This window comes from Taudactylus pleione, unplaced genomic scaffold, assembly GCF_031769625.1.
Source record: "Taudactylus pleione unplaced genomic scaffold, aTauple2 ptg000267l, whole genome shotgun sequence".
In the NCBI taxonomy this organism is placed as follows: Eukaryota; Metazoa; Chordata; class Amphibia; order Anura; family Myobatrachidae; genus Taudactylus; species Taudactylus pleione.
The window spans coordinates 1,128,602-1,155,732 of record NW_028284669.1 but is presented as its reverse complement, the minus strand read 5'-3'; positions in this window follow the sequence as shown (position 1 = coordinate 1,155,732).

Sequence of the window (27,131 nt, the reverse complement as noted above, 5' to 3'; positions counted from 1 at the left end):
AAACAGCAGCACTTTGTGATATAGTGATTATTAGTGTCTCAGCTGTCCCATCAACACAGGAAACAGCAGCACTTTGTGATATAGTGATTATTAGTGTTTCATCTGTCCCATCAACACAGGAAACAGCAGCACTTTGTGATATAGTGATTATTAGTGTCTCAGCTGTCCCATCAACACTGGAAGTAACAGCACTTTGTGATATAGTGATTATTAGTGTCTCAGCTGTCCCATCAACACAGGAAACAGCAGCACTTTGTGATATAGTGATTATTAGTGTCTCAGCTGTCCTATCAACACAGGAAACAGCAGCACTTTATGCTGTAGTGATTATTAGTGTATCAGCTGTCCCATCAACAGAGGAAACAGCAGCAGTTTGTGATATAGTGATTATTAGTGTCTCTGCTGTCCCATCAACACTGGAAACATCAGCACTTTGTGATATAGTGATTATTAGTGTCTCAGCTGTCCCATCAACACAGGAAACAGCAGCACTTTGTGATATAGTGATTATTAGTGTCTCAGCTTTCCCATCAACACAGGAAACAGCAGCACTTTGTGATATAGTGATTATTAGTGTCTCAGCTGTCCCATCAACAGAGGAAACAGCAGCAGTTTGTGATATAGTGATTATTAGAGTCTCAGGTGTCCCATAAACACAGGAAACATCATTACTTTTTGATATATTGAGAGTTCGTGTCTCAGCTGTCCCATCAACACAGGAAACATCAACACTTTGTGATAAAGTGATTATTAGTGTCTCAGCTGTACCATCAACACAGGAAACATCAGCACTTTGATATATTGTGACTTTTAGTGTCTCAGCTGTATCATCAACACAGGAAACATCAGCACTTTATTATATAGTGACTTTTAGTGTCTAAGCTGTCCCATCAACACAGGAAATAGCAGCACTTTGTGATATAGTGATTATTAGTGTCTCAGCTGTCCCATCAACACAGGAAACAGCAGCACTTTGTGATATAGTGAGAGTTAGTGTCTCAGCTGTCCCATCAACACAGGAAACAGCAGCACTTTGTGATATAGTGATTATTAGTGTCTCAGCTGTCCCATCAACTCAGGAAACAGCAGCACTTTGTGATATAGTGATTATTAGTGTCTCTGCTGTCCCATCAACACAGGAAACAGCAGCACTTTGTGATATAGTGATTATTAGTGTCTCAGCTGTCCTATGAACACAGGAAACATCAGCACTTTGTGATATACTGATTATTAGTGTCTCAGCTGTCCCATCAACACAGGAAACATCAACACTTTGTGATAAAGTGATTATTAGTGTCTCAGCTGTATCATCAACACAGGAAACATCAGCACTTTATTATATAGTGACTTTTAGTGTCTAAGCTGTCCCATCAACACAGGAAATAGCAGCACTTTGTGATATAGTGATTATTAGTGTCTCAGCTGTCCCATCAAAACAGGAAACAGCAGCACTTTGTGATATAGTGATTATTAGTGTCTCAGCTGTCCCATCAACAGAGGAAACAGCAGCAGTTTGTGATATAGTGATTATTAGAGTCTCAGGTGTCCCATAAACACAGGAAACATCATTACTTTTTGATATATTGAGAGTTCGTGTCTCAGCTGTCCCATCAACACAGGAAACAGCAGCACTTTGTGATATAGTGATTATTAGTGTCTCAGCTGTCCCATCAACACAGGAAACAGCAGCACTTTGTGATATAGTGATTATTAGTGTCTCAGCTTTCCCCTCAACTCAGGAAACAGCAGCACTTTGTGATATAGTGATTATTAGTGTCTCTGCTGTCCCAGCAACACAGGAAACATCAGCACTTTGTGATATAGTGATTATTAGAGTCTAAGCTGTCCAATCAACACAGGAAACATAAGCACTTTTTGATACAGTGATTATTAGTGTCTCAGCTGTCCCATCAACACTGGAAACATCAGCACTTTGTGATGTAGTGATTATTAGTGTCTCAACTGTCCCATCAACACAGGAACTAGCAGCACATTGTGATATAGTGATTATTAGTGTCTCAGCTGTCCCATCAACTCAGGAAATAGCAGCACTTTGTGATATAGTGATTATTAGTGTCTCAGCTGTCCCATCAACACAGGAAACATCAGCACTTTGTGATATAGTGAGAGTTAGTGTCTCAGTTGTCCCATCAACACTGGAAACTGCTGCACTTTGAGATATAGTGATTATTAGTGTATCAGCTGTCCCATCAACACAGGAAACATCAGCACTTTGTGATATAGTGATTATTACTATCTCATCTGTCTCATCAACACAGGAAACAGCAGCACTTTGTGATATAGTGATTATTAGTGTCTCAGCTGTCCCATCAACACAGGAAACAGCAGCACTTTGTGATATAGTGATTATTAGTGTTTCATCTGTCCCATCAACACAGGAAACAGCAGCACTTTGTGATATAGTGATTATTAGTGTCTCAGCTGTCCCATCAACACTGGAAGTAACAGCACTTTGTGATATAGTGATTATTAGTGTCTCAGCTGTCCCATCAACACAGGAAACAGCAGCACTTTGTGATATAGTGATTATTAGTGTCTCAGCTGTCCTATCAACACAGGAAAAAGCAGCACTTTATGCTGTAGTGATTATTAGTGTATCAGCTGTCCCATCAACACAGAAAACAGCAGCAGTTTGTGATATAGTGATTATTAGTGTCTCTGCTGTCCCATCAACACTGGAAACATCAGCACTTTGTGATATAGTGATTATTAGTGTCTCAGCTGTCCCATCAACACAGGAAACAGCAGCACTTTGTGATATAGTGATTATTAGTGTCTCAGCTGTCCCATCAACAGAGGAAACAGCAGCAGTTTGTGATATAGTGATTATTAGAGTCAGGTGTCCCATAAACACAGGAAACATCATTACTTTTTGATATATTGAGAGTTCGTGTCTCAGCTGTCCCATCAACACAGGAAACATCAACACTTTGTGATAAAGTGATTATTAGTGTCTCAGCTGTACCATCAACACAGGAAACATCAGCACTTTGTGATATTGTGACTTTTAGTGTCTCAGCTGTATCATCAACACAGGAAACATCAGCACTTTATTATATAGTGACTTTTAGTGTCTAAGCTGTCCCATCAACACAGGAAATAGCAGCACTTTGTGATATAGTGATTAGTAGTGTCTCAGCTGTCCCATCAACACTGGAAACAGCAGTACTTTGTGATATAGTGAGAGTTAGTGTCTCAGCTGTCCCATCAACACAGGAAACAGCAGCACTTTGTGATATAGTGATTATTAGTGTCTCAGCTGTCCCATCAACTCAGGAAACAGCAGCACTTTGTGATATAGTGATTATTAGTGTCTCTGCTGTCACATCAACACAGGAAACAGCAACACTTTGTGATATAGTGATTATTAGTGTCTCTGCTGTCCCAGCAACACAGGAAACATCAGCACTTTGTGATATAGTGATTATTAGAGTCTAAGCTGTCCAATCAACACAGGAAACATAAGCACTTTTTGATATACTGATTATTAGTGTCTCAGCTGTCTCATCACCACAGGAAATAGCAGCACTTTGTGATATAGTGATTATTAGTGTCTCAGCTGTCCCATCAACACAGGAAACAGCAGCACTTTGTGATATAGTGATTATTAGTGTCTCATCTGTCCCATCAACACAGGAAACAGCAGTACTTTGTGATATAGTGATTATTAGTGTCTCTGCTGTCCCATCAACACAGGAAACATCAGCACTTTGTGATACAGTGATTATTAGTGTCTCAGCTGTCCCATCAACACTGGAAACATCAGCACTTTGTGATGTAGTGATTATTAGTGTCTCAACTGTCCCATCAACACAGGAACTAGCAGCACATTGTGATATAGTGATTATTAGTGTCTCAGCTGTCCCATCAACTCAGGAAATAGCAGCACTTTGTGATATAGTGATTGTTAGTGTCTCAGCTGTCCCATCAACACAGGAAACAGCAGCACTTTGTGATATAGTGATTATTAGTGTATCAGCTGTCCCATCAACACAGGAAACATCAGCACTTTGTGATATAGTGATTATTACTATCTGATCTGTCTCATCAACACAGGAAACAGCAGCACTTTGTGATATAGTGATTATTAGTGTCTCAGCTGTCCCATCAACACAGGAAACAGCAGCACTTTGTGATATAGTGATTATTAGTGTTTCATCTGTCCCATCAACACAGGAAACAGCAGCACTTTGTGATAAAGTGATTATTAGTGTCTCAGCTGTCCCATAAACACTGGAAGTAACAGCACTTTGATATATAGTGATTATTAGTGTCTCAGCTGTCCCATCAACACAGGAAACAGCAGCACTTTGTGATATAGTGATTATTAGTGTCTCAGCTGTCCTATCAACACAGGAAACAGCAGCACTTTATGCTGTAGTGATTATTAGTGTATCAGCTGTCCCATCAACAGAGGAAACAGCAGCAGTTTGTGATATAGTGATTATTAGTGTCTCTGCTGTCCCATCAACACTGGAAACATCAGCACATTGTGATATAGTGATTATTAGTGTCTCAGCTGTCCCATCAACACAGGAAACAGCAGCACTTTGTGATATAGTGATTATTAGTGTCTCAGCTGTCCCATCAACACAGGAAACAGCAGCACTTTGTGATATAGTGATTATTAGTGTCTCAGCTGTCCCATCAACAGAGGAAACAGCAGCAGTTTGTGATATAGTGATTATTAGAGTCTCAGGTGTCCCATAAACACAGGAAACATCATTACTTTTTGATATATTGAGAGTTTGTGTCTCAGCTGTCCCATCAACACAGGAAACATCAACACTTTGTGATAAAGTGATTATTAGTGTCTCAGCTGTACCATCAACACAGGAAACATCAACACTTTGTGATATTGTGACTTTTAGTGTCTCAGCTGTATCATCAACACAGGAATCATCAGCACTTTATTATATAGTGACTTTTAGTGTCTAAGCTGTCCCATCAACACAGGAAATAGCAGCACTTTGTGATATAGTGATTATTAGTGTCTCAGCTGTCCCATCAACAGAGGAAACAGCAGCAGTTTGTGATATAGTGATTATTAGAGTATCAGCTGTCCCATAAACACAGGACACATCATTACTTTTTGAAATATTGAGAGTTCGTGTCTCAGCTGTCCCATCAACACAGGAAACATCAACACTTTGTGATAAAGTGATTATTAGTGTCTCAGCTGTCCTATCAACACAGGAAACATAAGCACTTTGTGATATAGTGATTATTAGTGTCTCAACTGTCCCATCAACACAGGAAATAGCAGCACTTTGTGATATAGTGATTATTAGTGTCTCAGCTGTCTCATCACCACAGGAAACAGCAGCACTTTGTGATATAGTGATTATTAGTGTCTCAGCTGTCCTATCAACACAGGAAACATAAGCACTTTGTGATATAGTGATTATTAGTGTCTCAACTGTCCCATCAACACAGGAAATAGCAGCACTTTGTGATATAGTGATTTCTAGTGTCTTAGCTGTCCCATCAACACAGGAAACAGCAGCATTTTGTGATATAGTGATTATTAGTATCTCAGCTGTCCCATCAACACAGGAAACAGCAGCACTTTGTGATATAGTGATTATTGGTGTCTCAGCTGTCCCATCAACACAGGAAACAGCAGCACTTTGTGATATAGTGATTATTAGTGTCTCTGCTGTCCCAGCAACACAGGAAACATCAGCACTTTGTGATATAGTGATTATTAGAGTCTAAGCTGTCCAATCAACACAGGAAACATAAGCACTTTTTGATATACTGATTATTAGTGTCTCAGCTGTCTCATCACCACAGGAAATAGCAGCACTTTGTGATATAGTGATTATTAGTGTCTCAGCTGTCCCATCAACACAGGAAACAGCAGCACTTTGTGATATAGTGATTATTAGTGTCTCAGCTGTCCCATCAACACAGGAAACAGCAGTACTTTGTGATATAGTGATTATTAGTGTCTCTGCTGTCCCATCAACACAGGAAACATCAGCACTTTGTGATACAGTGATTATTAGTGTCTCAGCTGTCCCATCAACACTGGAAACATCAGCACTTTGTGATGTAGTGATTATTAGTGTCTCAACTGTCCCATCAACACAGGAACTAGCAGCACATTGTGATATAGTGATTATTAGTGTCTCAGCTGTCCCATCAACTCAGGAAATAGCAGCACTTTGTGATATAGTGATTATTAGTGTCTCAGCTGTCCCATCAACACAGGAAACATCAGCACTTTGTGATATAGTGAGAGTTAGTGTCTCAGTTGTCCCATCAACACTGGAAACTGCTGCACTTTGAGATATAGTGATTATTAGTGTATCAGCTGTCCCATCAACACAGGAAACATCAGCACTTTGTGATATAGTGATTATTACTATCTGATCTGTCTCATCAACACAGGAAACAGCAGCACTTTGTGATATAGTGATTATTAGTGTCTCAGCTGTCCCATCAACACAGGAAACAGCAGCACTTTGTGATATAGTGATTATTAGTGTTTCATCTGTCCCATCAACACAGGAAACAGCAGCACTTTGTGATAAAGTGATTATTAGTGTCTCAGCTGTCCCATCAACACTGGAAGTAACAGCACTTTGTGATATAGTGATTATTAGTGTCTCAGCTGTCCCATCAACACAGGAAACAGCAGCACTTTGTGATATAGTGATTATTAGTGTCTCAGCTGTCCTATCAACACAGGAAACAGCAGCACTTTATGCTGTAGTGATTATTAGTGTATCAGCTGTCCCATCAACAGAGGAAACAGCAGCAGTTTGTGATATAGTGATTATTAGTGTCTCTGCTGTCCCATCAACACTGGAAACATCAGCACTTTGTGATATAGTGATTATTAGTGTCTCAGCTGTCCCATCAACACAGGAAACAGCAGCACTTTGTGATATAGTGATTATTAGTGTCTCAGCTGTCCCATCAACACAGGAAACAGCAGCACTTTGTGATATAGTGATTATTAGTGTCTCAGCTGTCCCATCAACAGAGGAAACAGCAGCAGTTTGTGATATAGTGATTATTAGAGTCTCAGGTGTCCCATAAACACAGGAAACATCATTAATTTTTGATATATTGAGAGTTCGTGACTCAGCTGTCCCATCAACACAGGAAACATCAACACTTTGTGATAAAGTGATTATTAGTGTCTCAGCTGTACCATCAACACAGGAAACATCAGCACTTTGATATATTGTGACTTTTAGTGTCTCAGCTGTATCATCAACACAGGAAACATCAGCACTTTATTATATAGTGACTTTTAGTGTCTAAGCTGTCCCATCAACACAGGAAATAGCAGCACTTTGTGATATAGTGATTATTAGTGTCTCAGCTGTCTCATCAACACAGGAAACAGCAGCACTTTGTGATATAGTGAGAGTTAGTGTCTCAGCTGTCCCATCAACACAGGAAACAGCAGCACTTTGTGATATAGTGATTATTAGTGTCTCAGCTGTCCTATCAACACAGGAAACATAAGCACTTTGTGATATAGTGATTATTAGTGTCTCAACTGTCCCATCAACACAGGAAATAGCAGCACTTTGTGATATAGTGATTATTAGTGTCTCAGCTGTCTCATCACCACAGGAAACAGCAGCACTTTGTGATATAGTGATTATTAGTGTCTCAGCTGTCCTATCAACACAGGAAACATAAGCACTTTGTGATATAGTGATGATTAGTGTCTCAACTGTCCCATCAACACAGGAAATAGCAGCACTTTGTGATATAGTGATTTCTAGTGTCTTAGCTGTCCCATCAACACAGGAAACAGCAGCACTTTGTGATATAGTGATTATTAGTATCTCAGCTGTCCCATCAACACAGGAAACAGCAGCACTTTGTGATATAGTGATTATTGGTGTCTCAGCTGTCCCATCAACACAGGAAACAGCAGCACTTTGTGATATAGTGATTATTAGTGTCTTAGCTGTCCCATCAACACAGGAAACAGCAGTACTTTGTGCTATAGTTATTATTAGTGTCTCTGCTGTCCCATCAACACAGGAAACATCAGCACTTTGTGATACAGTGATTATTAGTGTCTCAGCTGTCCCATCAACACTGGAAACATCAGCACTTTGTGATGTAGTGATTATTAGTGTCTCAACTGTCCCATCAACACAGGAACTAGCAGCACATTGTGATATAGTGATTATTAGTGTCTCAGCTGTCCCATCAACTCAGGAAATAGCAGCACTTTGTGATATAGTGATTATTAGTGTCTCAGCTGTCCCATCAACACAGGAAACATCAGCACTTTGTGATATAGTTAGAGTTAGTGTCTCAGTTGTCCCATCAACACTGGAAACTGCTGCACTTTGAGATATAGTGATTATTAGTGTATCAGCTGTCCCATCAACACAGGAAACATCAGCACTTTGTGATATAGTGATTATTACTATCTGATCTGTCTCATCAACACAGGAAACAGCAGCACTTTGTGATATAGTGATTATTAGTGTCTCAGCTGTCCCATCAACACAGGAAACAGCAGCACTTTGTGATATAGTGATTATTAGTGTTTCATCTGTCCCATCAACACAGGAAACAGCAGCACTTTGTGATATAGTGATTATTAGTGTCTCAGCTGTCCCATCAACACTGGAAGTAACAGCACTTTGTGATATAGTGATTATTAGTGTCTCAGCTGTCCCATCAACACAGGAAACAGCAGCACTTTGTGATATAGTGATTATTAGTGTCTCAGCTGTCCTATCAACACAGGAAACAGCAGCACTTTATGCTGTAGTGATTATTAGTGTATCAGCTGTCCCATCAACAGAGGAAACAGCAGCAGTTTGTGATATAGTGATTATTAGTGTCTCTGCTGTCCCATCAACACTGGAAACATCAGCACTTTGTGATATAGTGATTATTAGTGTCTCAGCTGTCCCATCAACACAGGAAACAGCAGCACTTTGTGATATAGTGATTATTAGTGTCTCAGCTTTCCCATCAACACAGGAAACAGCAGCACTTTGTGATATAGTGATTATTAGTGTCTCAGCTGTCCCATCAACAGAGGAAACAGCAGCAGTTTGTGATATAGTGATTATTAGAGTCTCAGGTGTCCCATAAACACAGGAAACATCATTACTTTTTGATATATTGAGAGTTCGTGTCTCAGCTGTCCCATCAACACAGGAAACATCAACACTTTGTGATAAAGTGATTATTAGTGTCTCAGCTGTACCATCAACACAGGAAACATCAGCACTTTGATATATTGTGACTTTTAGTGTCTCAGCTGTATCATCAACACAGGAAACATCAGCACTTTATTATATAGTGACTTTTAGTGTCTAAGCTGTCCCATCAACACAGGAAATAGCAGCACTTTGTGATATAGTGATTATTAGTGTCTCAGCTGTCCCATCAACACAGGAAACAGCAGCACTTTGTGATATAGTGAGAGTTAGTGTCTCAGCTGTCCCATCAACACAGGAAACAGCAGCACTTTGTGATATAGTGATTATTAGTGTCTCAGCTGTCCCATCAACTCAGGAAACAGCAGCACTTTGTGATATAGTGATTATTAGTGTCTCTGCTGTCCCATCAACACAGGAAACAGCAGCACTTTGTGATATAGTGATTATTAGTGTCTCAGCTGTCCTATGAACACAGGAAACATCAGCACTTTGTGATATACTGATTATTAGTGTCTCAGCTGTCTCATCACCACAGGAAACATCAGCACTTTATTATATAGTGACTTTTAGTGTCTAAGCTGTCCCATCAATACAGGAAATAGCAGCACTTTGTGATATAGTGATTATTAGTGTCTCAGCTGTCCCATCAACACAGGAAACAGCAGCACTTTGTGATATAGTGAGAGTTAGTGTCTCAGCTGTCCCATCAACACAGGAAACATCAGCACTTTATTATATATTGACTTTTAGTGTCTAAGCTGTCCCATCAACACAGGAAATAACAGCACTTTGTGATATAGTGATTATTAGTGTCTCAGCTGTCCCATCAACACAGGAAACAGCAGCACTTTGTGATATAGTGAGAGTTAGTGTCTCAGCTGTCCCATCAACACAGGAAACAGCAGCACTTTGTGATTTAGTGAGAGGTAGTGTCTCAGCTGTCCCATCAACACAGGAAACAGCAGCACTTTGTGATATAGTGATTATTAGTGTCTCAGCTGTCCCATCAACTCAGGAAACAGCAGCACTTTGTGATATAGTGATTATTAGTGTCTCTGCTGTCCCATCAACACAGGAAACAGCAGCACTTTGTGATATAGTGATTATTAGGGTCTCAGCTGTCCTATCAACACAGGAAACATCAGCACTTTGTGATATACTGATTATTAGTGTCTCAGCTGTCCCATCAACACAGGAAACAGCAGCACTTTGTGATATAGTGATTATTAGTGTCTCAGCTGTCCCATCAACACAGGAAACATCAGCACTTTGTGATATAGTGATTATTAGTGTCTCAGCTGAACCAACAACACAGGAAACAGCAGCACTTTGTGATATAGTGATTATTAGTGTCTCTGCTCTCCCATCAACACAGGAAACATCAGCACTTTGTGATATAGTGATTATTAGTGTCTCAGCTGACCCATCAACACAGGAAACAGCAGCACTTTGTGATATAGTGATTATTAGTGTCTCAGCTGTCCCATCAACACAGGTAACATCCGCACTTTGTGATACAGTGATTATTAGTGTCTCAGCTGTCCCATCAACACTGGAAACAGCAGCACTTTGTGATATAGTGATTATTAGTGTCTCTGCTGTCCCATCAATACTGGAAACATCAGCACTTTGTGATATAGTGATTATTAGTGTCTCAGCTGTCCCATAAACACAGGAAACAGCAGCACTTTGTGATATAGTGATTATTAGTGTCTCAGCTGTCCCATCAACACAGGAAACAGCAGCACTTTGTGATATAGTGATTATTTGTGTCTCAGCTGTCCCATCAACAGAGGAAACAGCAGCAGTTTGTGATGTAGTGATTATTAGAGTATCAGCTGTCCCATAAACACAGGAAACATCATTACTTTTTGAAATATTGAGAGTTCGTGTCTCAGCTGTCCCATCAACACAGGAAACAGCAGCACTTTGTGATATAGTGATTATTAGTGTCTCAGCTGTCCCATCAACACAGGAAACATCAACACTTTGTGATAAAGTGATTATTAGTGTCTCAGCTGTACCATCAACACAGGAAACATCAGCACTTTGTGATATTGTGACTTTTAGTGTCTCAGCTGTAGCATCAACACAGGAAACATCAGCACTTTATTATATAGTGACTTTTAGTGTCTAAGCTGTCCCATCAACACAGGAAATAGCAGCACTTTGTGATATAGTGATTATTAGTGTCTCAGCTGTCCCATCAACACAGGAAACAGCAGCACTTTGTGATATAGTGAGAGTTAGTGTCTCAGCTGTCCCATCAACACAGGAAACAGCAGCACTTTGTGATATAGTGATTATTAGTGTCTCAGCTGTCCCATCAACTCAGGAAACAGCAGCACTTTGTGATATAGTGAGAGTTAGTGTCTCAGCTGTCCCATCAACACAGGAAACAGCAGCACTTTGTGATATAGTGATTATTAGTGTCTCAGCTGTCCCCTCAACTTAGGAAACAGCAGCACTTTGTGATATTGTGATTACTAGTGTCTCTGCTGTCCCATCAACACAGAAAACAGCAGCACTTTGTGATATAGTGATTATTAGTGTCTCAGCTGTCCTATCAACACAGGAAACATTAGCACTTTGTGAAATACTGATTATTAGTGTCTCAGCTGTCTCATCACCACAGGAAACAGCAGCACTTTGTGATATAGTGATTATTAGTGTCTCAGCTGTCCCATCAACACAGGAAACAGCAGCACTTTGTGATATAGTGATTATTAGTGTCTCTGCTGTCCCATCAACACTGGAAACATCAGCACTTTGTGATATAGTGATTATTAGTGTCTCAGCTGTCCCGTCAACACAGGAAACAGCAGCACTTTGTGATATAGTGATTATTAGTGTCTCAACTGTCCCATCAACACAGGAAACAGCAGCACTTTGTGATATAGTGATTATTAGTGTCTCAGCTGTCCCATCAACACTGGAAACATCAGCACTTTGTGATATAGTGAATATTAGTGTCTCAACTGTCCCATCAACACAGGAAACAGCAGCAATTTGTGATAGAGTGATAGTTAGTGTCTCAGCTGTCCCATCAACACAGGAAACAGCAGCACTTTGTGATATAGTGACAGTTAGTGTCTCAGCTGTCCCATCAACACAGGAAACAGCAGCACTTTGTGATATAGTGATTATTAGTGTCTCAGCTGTCCTCTCAACTAAGGAAACAGCAGCACTTTGTGATATAGTGATTATTAGTGTCTCTGCTGTCCCATCAACACAGGAAACAGCAGCACTTTGTGATATAGTGATTATTAGTGTCTCTGCTGTCCCATCAACACTGGAAACATCAGCACTTTGTGATATAGTGATTATTAGTGTCTCAGCTGTCCCATAAACACAGGAAACAGCAGCACTTTGTGATATAGTGATTATTAGTGTCTCAGCTGTCCCATCAACACAGGAAACAGCAGCACTTTTTGATATAGTGACAGTTAGTGTCTCAGCTGTCCCATCAACACAGGAAACAGCAGCACTTTGTGATATAGTGATTATTAGTGTCTCAGCTGTCCTCTCAACTAAGGAAACAGCAGCACTTTGTGATATAGTGATTATTAGTGTCTCTGCTGTCCCATCAACACAGGAAACATCAACACTTTGTGATAAAGTGATTATTAGTGTCTCAGCTGTATCATCAACACAGGAAACATCAGCACTTTATTATATAGTGACTTTTAGTGTCTAAGCTGTCCCATCAACACAGGAAATAGCAGCACTTTGTGATATAGTGATTATTAGTGTCTCAGCTGTCCCATCAAAACAGGAAACAGCAGCACTTTGTGATATAGTGATTATTAGTGTCTCAGCTGTCCCATCAACAGAGGAAACAGCAGCAGTTTGTGATATAGTGATTATTAGAGTCTCAGGTGTCCCATAAACACAGGAAACATCATTACTTTTTGATATATTGAGAGTTCGTGTCTCAGCTGTCCCATCAACACAGGAAACAGCAGCACTTTGTGATATAGTGATTATTAGTGTCTCAGCTGTCCCATCAACACAGGAAACAGCAGCACTTTGTGATATAGTGATTATTAGTGTCTCAGCTTTCCCCTCAACTCAGGAAACAGCAGCACTTTGTGATATAGTGATTATTAGTGTCTCTGCTGTCCCAGCAACACAGGAAACATCAGCACTTTGTGATATAGTGATTATTAGAGTCTAAGCTGTCCAATCAACACAGGAAACATAAGCACTTTTTGATACAGTGATTATTAGTGTCTCAGCTGTCCCATCAACACTGGAAACATCAGCACTTTGTGATGTAGTGATTATTAGTGTCTCAACTGTCCCATCAACACAGGAACTAGCAGCACATTGTGATATAGTGATTATTAGTGTCTCAGCTGTCCCATCAACTCAGGAAATAGCAGCACTTTGTGATATAGTGATTATTAGTGTCTCAGCTGTCCCATCAACACAGGAAACATCAGCACTTTGTGATATAGTGAGAGTTAGTGTCTCAGTTGTCCCATCAACACTGGAAACTGCTGCACTTTGAGATATAGTGATTATTAGTGTATCAGCTGTCCCATCAACACAGGAAACATCAGCACTTTGTGATATAGTGATTATTACTATCTGATCTGTCTCATCAACACAGGAAACAGCAGCACTTTGTGATATAGTGATTATTAGTGTCTCAGCTGTCCCATCAACACAGGAAACAGCAGCACTTTGTGATATAGTGATTATTAGTGTTTCATCTGTCCCATCAACACAGGAAACAGCAGCACTTTGTGATATAGTGATTATTAGTGTCTCAGCTGTCCCATCAACACTGGAAGTAACAGCACTTTGTGATATAGTGATTATTAGTGTCTCAGCTGTCCCATCAACACAGGAAACAGCAGCACTTTGTGATATAGTGATTATTAGTGTCTCAGCTGTCCTATCAACACAGGAAACAGCAGCACTTTATGCTGTAGTGATTATTAGTGTATCAGCTGTCCCATCAACACAGGAAACAGCAGCAGTTTGTGATATAGTGATTATTAGTGTCTCTGCTGTCCCATCAACACTGGAAACATCAGCACTTTGTGATATAGTGATTATTAGTGTCTCAGCTGTCCCATCAACACAGGAAACAGCAGCACTTTGTGATATAGTGATTATTAGTGTCTCAGCTGTCCCATCAACAGAGGAAACAGCAGCAGTTTGTGATATAGTGATTATTAGAGTCAGGTGTCCCATAAACACAGGAAACATCATTACTTTTTGATATATTGAGAGTTCGTGTCTCAGCTGTCCCATCAACACAGGAAACATCAACACTTTGTGATAAAGTGATTATTAGTGTCTCAGCTGTACCATCAACACAGGAAACATCAGCACTTTGTGATATTGTGACTTTTAGTGTCTCAGCTGTATCATCAACACAGGAAACATCAGCACTTTATTATATAGTGACTTTTAGTGTCTAAGCTGTCCCATCAACACAGGAAATAGCAGCACTTTGTGATATAGTGATTAGTAGTGTCTCAGCTGTCCCATCAACACTGGAAACAGCAGTACTTTGTGATATAGTGAGAGTTAGTGTCTCAGCTGTCCCATCAACACAGGAAACAGCAGCACTTTGTGATATAGTGATTATTAGTGTCTCAGCTGTCCCATCAACTCAGGAAACAGCAGCACTTTGTGATATAGTGATTATTAGTGTCTCTGCTGTCCCATCAACACAGGAAACAGCAACACTTTGTGATATAGTGATTATTAGTGTCTCTGCTGTCCCAGCAACACAGGAAACATCAGCACTTTGTGATATAGTGATTATTAGAGTCTAAGCTGTCCAATCAACACAGGAAACATAAGCACTTTTTGATATACTGATTATTAGTGTCTCAGCTGTCTCATCACCACAGGAAATAGCAGCACTTTGTGATATAGTGATTATTAGTGTCTCAGCTGTCCCATCAACACAGGAAACAGCAGCACTTTGTGATATAGTGATTATTAGTGTCTCATCTGTCCCATCAACACAGGAAACAGCAGTACTTTGTGATATAGTGATTATTAGTGTCTCTGCTGTCCCATCAACACAGGAAACATCAGCACTTTGTGATACAGTGATTATTAGTGTTTCAGCTGTCCCATCAACACTGGAAACATCAGCACTTTGTGATGTAGTGATTATTAGTGTCTCAACTGTCCCATCAACACAGGAACTAGCAGCACATTGTGATATAGTGATTATTAGTGTCTCAGCTGTCCCATCAACTCAGGAAATAGCAGCACTTTGTGATATAGTGATTGTTAGTGTCTCAGCTGTCCCATCAACACAGGAAACAGCAGCACTTTGTGATATAGTGATTATTAGTGTATCAGCTGTCCCATCAACACAGGAAACATCAGCACTTTGTGATATAGTGATTATTACTATCTGATCTGTCTCATCAACACAGGAAACAGCAGCACTTTGTGATATAGTGATTATTAGTGTCTCAGCTGTCCCATCAACACAGGAAACAGCAGCACTTTGTGATATAGTGATTATTAGTGTTTCATCTGTCCCATCAACACAGGAAACAGCAGCACTTTGTGATAAAGTGATTATTAGTGTCTCAGCTGTCCCATAAACACTGGAAGTAACAGCACTTTGATATATAGTGATTATTAGTGTCTCAGCTGTCCCATCAACACAGGAAACAGCAGCACTTTGTGATATAGTGATTATTAGTGTCTCAGCTGTCCTATCAACACAGGAAACAGCAGCACTTTATGCTGTAGTGATTATTAGTGTATCAGCTGTCCCATCAACAGAGGAAACAGCAGCAGTTTGTGATATAGTGATTATTAGTGTCTCTGCTGTCCCATCAACACTGGAAACATCAGCACATTGTGATATAGTGATTATTAGTGTCTCAGCTGTCCCATCAACACAGGAAACAGCAGCACTTTGTGATATAGTGATTATTAGTGTCTCAGCTGTCCCATCAACACAGGAAACAGCAGCACTTTGTGATATAGTGATTATTAGTGTCTCAGCTGTCCCATCAACAGAGGAAACAGCAGCAGTTTGTTATATATTGATTATTAGAGTCTCAGGTGTCCCATAAACACAGGAAACATCATTACTTTTTGATATATTGAGAGTTCGTGTCTCAGCTGTCCCATCAACACAGGAAACATCAACACTTTGTGATAAAGTGATTATTAGTGTCTCAGCTGTACCATCAACACAGGAAACATCAACACTTTGTGATATTGTGACTTTTAGTGTCTCAGCTGTATCATCAACACAGGAATCATCAGCACTTTATTATATAGTGACTTTTAGTGTCTAAGCTGTCCCATCAACACAGGAAATAGCAGCACTTTGTGATATAGTGATTATTAGTGTCTCAGCTGTCCCATCAACAGAGGAAACAGCAGCAGTTTGTGATATAGTGATTATTAGAGTATCAGCTGTCCCATAAACACAGGACACATCATTACTTTTTGAAATATTGAGAGTTCGTGTCTCAGCTGTCCCATCAACACAGGAAACATCAACACTTTGTGATAAAGTGATTATTAGTGTCTCAGCTGTCCTATCAACACAGGAAACATAAGCACTTTGTGATATAGTGATTATTAGTGTCTCAACTGTCCCATCAACACAGGAAATAGCAGCACTTTGTGATATAGTGATTATTAGTGTCTCAGCTGTCTCATCACCACAGGAAACTGCAGCACTTTGTGATATAGTGATTATTAGTGTCTCAGCTGTCCTATCAACACAGGAAACATAAGCACTTTGTGATATAGTGATTATTAGTGTCTCAACTGTCCCATCAACACAGGAAATAGCAGCACTTTGTGATATAGTGATTTCTAGTGTCTTAGCTGTCCCATCAACACAGGAAACAGCAGCATTTTGTGATATAGTGATTATTAGTATCTCAGCTGTCCCATCAACACAGGAAACAGCAGCACTTTGTGATATAGTGATTATTGGTGTCTCAGCTGTCCCATCAACACAGGAAACAGCAGCACTTTGTGATATAGTGATTATTAGTGTCTCTGCTGTCCCAGCAACACAGGAAACATCAGCACTTTGTGATATAGTGATTATTAGAGTCTAAGCTGTCCAATCAACACATTAAACATAAGCACTTTTTGATATACTGATTATTAGTGTCTCAGCTGTCTCATCACCACAGGAAATAGCAGCACTTTGTGATATAGTGATTATTAGTGTCTCAGCTGTCCCATCAACACAGGAAACAGCAGCACTTTGTGATATAGTGATTATTAGTGTCTCAGCTGTCCCATCAACACAGGAAACAGCAGTACTTTGTGATATAGTGATTATTAGTGTCTCTGCTGTCCCATCAACACAGGAAACATCAGCACTTTGTGATACAGTGATTATTAGTGTCTCAGCTGTCCCATCAACACTGGAAACATCAGCACTTTGTGATGTAGTGATTATTAGTGTCTCAACTGTCCCATCAACACAGGAACTAGCAGCACATTGTGATATAGTGATTATTAGTGTCTCAGCTGTCCCATCAACTCAGGAAATAGCAGCACTTTGTGATATAGTGATTATTAGTGTCTCAGCTGTCCCATCAACACAGGAAACATCAGCACTTTGTGATATAGTGAGAGTTAGTGTCTCAGTTGTCCCATCAACACTGGAAACTGCTGCACTTTGAGATATAGTGATTATTAGTGTATCAGCTGTCCCAGCAACACAGGAAACATCAGCACTTTGTGATATAGTGATTATTACTATCTGATCTGTCTCATCAACACAGGAAACAGCAGCACTTTGTGATATAGTGATTATTAGTGTCTCAGCTGTCCCATCAACACAGGAAACAGCAGCACTTTGTGATATAGTGATTATTAGTGTTTCATCTGTCCCATCAACACAGGAAACAGCAGCACTTTGTGATAAAGTGATTATTAGTGTCTCAGCTGTCCCATCAACACTGGAAGTAACAGCACTTTGTGATATAGTGATTATTAGTGTCTCAGCTGTCCCATCAACACAGGAAACAGCAGCACTTTGTGATATAGTGATTATTAGTGTCTCAGCTGTCCTATCAACACAGGAAACAGCAGCACTTTATGCTGTAGTGATTATTAGTGTATCAGCTGTCCCATCAACAGAGGAAACAGCAGCAGTTTGTGATATAGTGATTATTAGTGTCTCTGCTGTCCCATCAACACTGGAAACATCAGCACTTTGTGATAAAGTGATTATTAGTGTCTCAGCTGTCCCATCAACACTGGAAGTAACAGCACTTTGTGATATAGTGATTATTAGTGTCTCAGCTGTCCCATCAACAGAGGAAACAGCAGCAGTTTGTGATATAGTGATTATTAGAGTCTCAGGTGTCCCATAAACACAGGAAACATCATTAATTTTTGATATATTGAGAGTTCGTGTCTCAGCTGTCCCATCAACACAGGAAACATCAACACTTTGTGATAAAGTGATTATTAGTGTCTCAGCTGTACCATCAACACAGGAAACATCAGCACTTTGATATATTGTGACTTTTAGTGTCTCAGCTGTATCATCAACACAGGAAACATCAGCACTTTATTATATAGTGACTTTTAGTGTCTAAGCTGTCCCATCAACACAGGAAATAGCAGCACTTTGTGATATAGTGATTATTAGTGTCTCAGCTGTCTCATCAACACAGGAAACAGCAGCACTTTGTGATATAGTGAGAGTTAGTGTCTCAGCTGTCCCATCAACACAGGAAACAGCAGCACTTTGTGATATAGTGATTATTAGTGTCTCAGCTGTCCTATCAACACAGGAAACATAAGCACTTTGTGATATAGTGATTATTAGTGTCTCAACTGTCCCATCAACACAGGAAATAGCAGCACTTTGTGATATAGTGATTATTAGTGTCTCAGCTGTCTCATCACCACAGGAAACAGCAGCACTTTGTGATATAGTGATTATTAGTGTCTCAGCTGTCCTATCAACACAGGAAACATAAGCACTTTGTGATATAGTGATGATTAGTGTCTCAACTGTCCCATCAACACAGGAAATAGCAGCACTTTGTGATATAGTGATTTCTAGTGTCTTAGCTGTCCCATCAACACAGGAAACAGCAGCACTTTGTGATATAGTGATTATTAGTATCTCAGCTGTCCCATCAACACAGGAAACAGCAGCACTTTGTGATATAGTGATTATTGGTGTCTCAGCTGTCCCATCAACACAGGAAACAGCAGCACTTTGTGATATAGTGATTATTAGTGTCTTAGCTGTCCCATCAACACAGGAAACAGCAGTACTTTGTGCTATAGTTATTATTAGTGTCTCTGCTGTCCCATCAACACAGGAAACATCAGCACTTTGTGATACAGTGATTATTAGTGTCTCAGCTGTCCCATCAACACTGGAAACATCAGCACTTTGTGATGTAGTGATTATTAGTGTCTCAACTGTCCCATCAACACAGGAACTAGCAGCACATTGTGATATAGTGATTATTAGTGTCTCAGCTGTCCCATCAACTCAGGAAATAGCAGCACTTTGTGATATAGTGATTATTAGTGTCTCAGCTGTCCCATCAACACAGGAAACATCAGCACTTTGTGATATAGTTAGAGTTAGTGTCTCAGTTGTCCCATCAACACTGGAAACTGCTGCACTTTGAGATATAGTGATTATTAGTGTATCAGCTGTCCCATCAACACAGGAAACATCAGCACTTTGTGATATAGTGATTATTACTATCTGATCTGTCTCATCAACACAGGAAACAGCAGCACTTTGTGATATAGTGATTATTAGTGTCTCAGCTGTCCCATCAACACAGGAAACAGCAGCACTTTGTGATATAGTGATTATTAGTGTTTCATCTGTCCCATCAACACAGGAAACAGCAGCACTTTGTGATATAGTGATTATTAGTGTCTCAGCTGTCCCATCAACACTGGAAGTAACAGCACTTTGTGATATAGTGATTATTAGTGTCTCAGCTGTCCCATCAACACAGGAAACAGCAGCACTTTGTGATATAGTGATTATTAGTGTCTCAGCTGTCCTATCAACACAGGAAACAGCAGCACTTTATGCTGTAGTGATTATTAGTGTATCAGCTGTCCCATCAACAGAGGAAACAGCAGCAGTTTGTGATATAGTGATTATTAGTGTCTCTGCTGTCCCATCAACACTGGAAACATCAGCACTTTGTGATATAGTGATTATTAGTGTCTCAGCTGTCCCATCAACACAGGAAACAGCAGCACTTTGTGATATAGTGATTATTAGTGTCTCAGCTTTCCCATCAACACAGGAAACAGCAGCACTTTGTGATATAGTGATTATTAGTGTCTCAGCTGTCCCATCAACAGAGGAAACAGCAGCAGTTTGTGATATAGTGATTATTAGAGTCTCAGGTGTCCCATAAACACAGGAAACATCATTACTTTTTGATATATTGAGAGTTCGTGTCTCAGCTGTCCCATCAACACAGGAAACATCAACACTTTGTGATAAAGTGATTATTAGTGTCTCAGCTGTACCATCAACACAGGAAACATCAGCACTTTGATATATTGTGACTTTTAGTGTCTCAGCTGTATCATCAACACAGGAAACATCAGCACTTTATTATATAGTGACTTTTAGTGTCTAAGCTGTCCCATCAACACAGGAAATAGCAGCACTTTGTGATATAGTGATTATTAGTGTCTCAGCTGTCCCATCAACACAGGAAACAGCAGCACTTTGTGATATAGTGAGAGTTAGTGTCTCAGCTGTCCCATCAACACAGGAAACAGCAGCACTTTGTGATATAGTGATTATTAGTGTCTCAGCTGTCCCATCAACTCAGGAAACAGCAGCACTTTGTGATATAGTGATTATTAGTGTCTCTGCTGTCCCATCAACACAGGAAACAGCAGCACTTTGTGATATAGTGATTATTAGTGTCTCAGCTGTCCTATGAACACAGGAAACATCAGCACTTTGTGATATACTGATTATTAGTGTCTCAGCTGTCTCATCACCACAGGAAACATCAGCACTTTATTATATAGTGACTTTTAGTGTCTAAGCTGTCCCATCAATACAGGAAATAGCAGCACTTTGTGATATAGTGATTATTAGTGTCTCAGCTGTCCCATCAACACAGGAAACAGCAGCACTTTGTGATATAGTGAGAGTTAGTGTCTCAGCTGTCCCATCAACACAGGAAACATCAGCACTTTATTATATATTGACTTTTAGTGTCTAAGCTGTCCCATCAACACTGGAAATAACAGCACTTTGTGATATAGTGATTATTAGCGTCTCAGCTGTCCCATCAACACAGGAAACAGCAGCACTTTGTGATATAGTGAGAGTTAGTGTCTCAGCTGTCCCATCAACACAGGAAACAGCAGCACTTTGTGATTTAGTGAGAGGTAGTGTCTCAGCTGTCCCATCAACACAGGAAACAGCAGCACTTTGTGATATAGTGATTATTAGTGTCTCAGCTGTCCCATCAACTCAGGAAACAGCAGCACTTTGTGATATAGTGATTATTAGTGTCTCTGCTGTCCCATCAACACAGGAAACAGCAGCACTTTGTGATATAGTGATTATTAGGGTCTCAGCTGTCCTATCAACACAGGAAACATCAGCACTTTGTGATATACTGATTATTAGTGTCTCAGCTGTCCCATCAACACAGGAAACAGCAGCACTTTGTGATATAGTGATTATTAGTGTCTCAGCTGTCCCATCAACACAGGAAACAGCAGCACTTTGTGATATAGTGATTATTAGTGTCTCAGCTGACCCATCAACACAGGAAACAGCAGCACTTTGTGATATAGTGATTATTAGTGTCTCTGCTCTCCCATCAACACAGGAAACATCAGCACTTTGTGATATAGTGATTATTAGTGTCTCAGCTGACCCATCAACACAGGAAACAGCAGCACTTTGTGATATAGTGATTATTAGTGTCTCAGCTGTCCCATCAACACAGGTAACATCCGCACTTTGTGATACAGTGATTATTAGTGTCTCAGCTGTCCCATCAACACTGGAAACAGCAGCACTTTGTGATATAGTGATTATTAGTGTCTCTGCTGTCCCATCAATACTGGAAACATCAGCACTTTGTGATATAGTGATTACTAGTGTCTCAGCTGTCCCATAAACACAGGAAACAGCAGCACTTTGTGATATAGTGATTATTAGTGTCTCAGCTGTCCCATCAACACAGGAAACAGCAGCACTTTGTGATATAGTGATTATTTGTGTCTCAGCTGTCCCATCAACAGAGGAAACAGCAGCAGTTTGTGATGTAGTGATTATTAGAGTATCAGCTGTCCCATAAACACAGGAAACATCATTACTTTTTGAAATATTGAGAGTTCGTGTCTCAGCTGTCCCATCAACACAGGAAACAGCAGCACTTTGTGATATAGTGATTATTAGTGTCTCAGCTGTCCCATCAACACAGGAAACATCAACACTTTGTGATAAAGTGATTATTAGTGTCTCAGCTGTCCCATCAACACTGGAAGTAACAGCACTTTGTGATATAGTGATTATTAGTGTCTCAGCTGTCCCATCAACACAGGAAACAGCAGCACTTTGTGATATAGTGATTATTAGTGTCTCAGCTGTCCTATCAACACAGGAAACAGCAGCACTTTATGCTGTAGTGATTATTAGTGTATCAGCTGTCCCATCAACAGAGGAAACAGCAGCAGTTTGTGATATAGTGATTATTAGTGTCTCTGCTGTCCCATCAACACTGGAAACATCAGCACTTTGTGATATAGTGATTATTAGTGTCTCAGCTGTCCCATCAACACAGGAAACAGCAGCACTTTGTGATATAGTGATTATTAGTGTCTCAGCTTTCCCATCAACACAGGAAACAGCAGCACTTTGTGATATAGTGATTATTAGTGTCTCAGCTGTCCCATCAACAGAGGAAACAGCAGCAGTTTGTGATATAGTGATTATTAGAGTCTCAGGTGTCCCATAAACACAGGAAACATCATTACTTTTTGATATATTGAGAGTTCGTGTCTCAGCTGTCCCATCAACACAGGAAACATCAACACTTTGTGATAAAGTGATTATTAGTGTCTCAGCTGTACCATCAACACAGGAAACATCAGCACTTTGATATATTGTGACTTTTAGTGTCTCAGCTGTATCATCAACACAGGAAACATCAGCACTTTATTATATAGTGACTTTTAGTGTCTAAGCTGTCCCATCAACACAGGAAATAGCAGCACTTTGTGATATAGTGATTATTAGTGTCTCAGCTGTCCCATCAACACAGGAAACAGCAGCACTTTGTGATATAGTGAGAGTTAGTGTCTCAGCTGTCCCATCAACACAGGAAACAGCAGCACTTTGTGATATAGTGAGAGTTAGTGTCTCAGCTGTCCCATCAACTCAGGAAACAGCAGCACTTTGTGATATAGTGATTATTAGTGTCTCTGCTGTCCCATCAACACAGGAAACAGCAGCACTTTGTGATATAGTGATTATTAGTGTCTCAGCTGTCCTATGAACACAGGAAACATCAGCACTTTGTGATATACTGATTATTAGTGTCTCAGCTGTCTCATCACCACAGGAAACATCAGCACTTTATTATATAGTGACTTTTAGTGTCTAAGCTGTCCCATCAATACAGGAAATAGCAGCACTTTGTGATATAGTGATTATTAGTGTCTCAGCTGTCCCATCAACACAGGAAACAGCAGCACTTTGTGATATAGTGAGAGTTAGTGTCTCAGCTGTCCCATCAACACAGGAAACATCAGCACTTTATTATATATTGACTTTTAGTGTCTAAGCTGTCCCATCAACACTGGAAATAACAGCACTTTGTGATATAGTGATTATTAGCGTCTCAGCTGTCCCATCAACACAGGAAACAGCAGCACTTTGTGATATAGTGAGAGTTAGTGTCTCAGCTGTCCCATCAACACAGGAAACAGCAGCACTTTGTGATTTAGTGAGAGGTAGTGTCTCAGCTGTCCCATCAACACAGGAAACAGCAGCACTTTGTGATATAGTGATTATTAGTGTCTCAGCTGTCCCATCAACTCAAGAAACAGCAGCACTTTGTGATATAGTGATTATTAGTGTCTCTGCTGTCCCATCAACACAGGAAACAGCAGCACTTTGTGATATAGTGATTATTAGGGTCTCAGCTGTCCTATCAACACATGAAACATCAGCACTTTGTGATATACTGATTATTAGTGTCTCAGCTGTCCCATCAACACAGGAAACAGCAGCACTTTGTGATATAGTGATTATTAGTGTCTCAGCTGTCCCATCAACACAGGAAACATCAGCACTTTGTGATATAGTGATTATTAGTGTCTCAGCTGACCCATCAACACAGGAAACAGCAGCACTTTGTGATATAGTGATTATTAGTGTCTCTGCTCTCCCATCAACACAGGAAACATCAGCACTTTGTGATATAGTGATTATTAGTGTCTCAGCTGACCCATCAACACAGGAAACAGCAGCACTTTGTGATATAGTGATTATTAGTGTCTCAGCTGTCCCATCAACACAGGTAACATCCGCACTTTGTGATACAGTGATTATTAGTGTCTCAGCTGTCCCATCAACACTGGAAACAGCAGCACTTTGTGATATAGTGATTATTAGTGTCTCTGCTGTCCCATCAATACTGGAAACATCAGCACTTTGTGATATAGTGATTACTAGTGTCTCAGCTGTCCCATAAACACAGGAAACAGCAGCACTTTGTGATATAGTGATTATTAGTGTCTCAGCTGTCCCATCAACACAGGAAACAGCAGCACTTTGTGATATAGTGATTATTTGTGTCTCAGCTGTCCCATCAACAGAGGAAACAGCAGCAGTTTGTGATGTAGTGATTATTAGAGTATCAGCTGTCCCATAAACACAGGAAACATCATTACTTTTTGAAATATTGAGAGTTCGTGTCTCAGCTGTCCCATCAACACAGGAAACAGCAGCACTTTGTGATATAGTGATTATTAGTGTCTCAGCTGTCCCATCAACACAGGAAACATCAACACTTTGTGATAAAGTGATTATTAGTGTCTCAGCTGTACCATCAACACAGGAAACATCAGCACTTTGTGATATTGTGACTTTTAGTGTCTCAGCTGTAGCATCAACACAGGAAACATCAGCACTTTATTATATAGTGACTTTTAGTGTCTAAGCTGTCCCATCAACACAGGAAATAGCAGCACTTTGTGATATAGTGATTATTAGTGTCTCAGCTGTCCCATCAACACAGGAAACAGCAGCACTTTGTGATATAGTGAGAGTTAGTGTCTCAGCTGTCCCATCAACACAGGAAACAGCAGCACTTTGTGATATAGTGATTATTAGTGTCTCAGCTGTCCCATCAACTCAGGAAACAGCAGCACTTTGTGATATAGTGAGAGTTAGTGTCTCAGCTGTCCCATCAACACAGGAAACAGCAGCACTTTGTGATATAGTGATTATTAGTGTCTCAGCTGTCCCCTCAACTTAGGAAACAGCAGCACTTTGTGATATTGTGATTACTAGTGTCTCTGCTGTCCCATCAACACAGAAAACAGCAGCACTTTGTGATATAGTGATTATTAGTGTCTCAGCTGTCCTATCAACACAGGAAACATTAGCACTTTGTGAAATACTGATTATTAGTGTCTCAGCTGTCTCATCACCACAGGAAACAGCAGCACTTTGTGATATAGTGATTATTAGTGTCTCAGCTGTCCCATCAACACAGGAAACAGCAGCACTTTGTGATATAGTGATTATTAGTGTCTCTGCTGTCCCATCAACACTGGAAACATCAGCACTTTGTGATATAGTGATTATTAGTGTCTCAGCTGTCCCGTCAACACAGGAAACAGCAGCACTTTGTGATATAGTGATTATTAGTGTCTCAACTGTCCCATCAACACAGGAAACAGCAGCACTTTGTGATATAGTGATTATTAGTGTCTCAGCTGTCCCATCAACACTGGAAACATCAGCACTTTGTGATATAGTGAATATTAGTGTCTCAACTGTCCCATCAACACAGGAAACAGCAGCAATTTGTGATAGAGTGATAGTTAGTGTCTCAGCTGTCCCATCAACACAGGAAACAGCAGCACTTTGTGATATAGTGACAGTTAGTGTCTCAGCTGTCCCATCAACACAGGAAACAGCAGCACTTTGTGATATAGTGATTATTAGTGTCTCAGCTGTCCTCTCAACTAAGGAAACAGCAGCACTTTGTGATATAGTGATTATTAGTGTCTCTGCTGTCCCATCAACACAGGAAACAGCAGCACTTTGTGATATAGTGATTATTAGTGTCTCTGCTGTCCCATCAACACTGGAAACATCAGCACTTTGTGATATAGTGATTATTAGTGTCTCAGCTGTCCCATAAACACAGGAAACAGCAGCACTTTGTGATATAGTGATTATTAGTGTCTCAGCTGTCCCATCAACACAGGAAACAGCAGCACTTTGTGATATAGTGACAGTTAGTGTCTCAGCTGTCCCATCAACACAGGAAACAGCAGCACTTTGTGATATAGTGATTATTAGTGTCTCAGCTGTCCTCTCAACTAAGGAAACAGCAGCACTTTGTGATATAGTGATTATTAGTGTCTCTGCTGTCCCATCAACACAGGAAACATCAACACTTTGTGATAAAGTGATTATTAGTGTCTCAGCTGTATCATCAACACAGGAAACATCAGCACTTTATTATATAGTGACTTTTAGTGTCTAAGCTGTCCCATCAACACAGGAAATAGCAGCACTTTGTGATATAGTGATTATTAGTGTCTCAGCTGTCCCATCAAAACAGGAAACAGCAGCACTTTGTGATATAGTGAGAGTTAGTGTCTCAGCTGTCCCATCAACTCAGGAAACAGCAGCACTTTGTGATATAGTGATTATTAGTGTCTCTGCTGTCCCAGCAACACAGGAAACATCAGCACTTT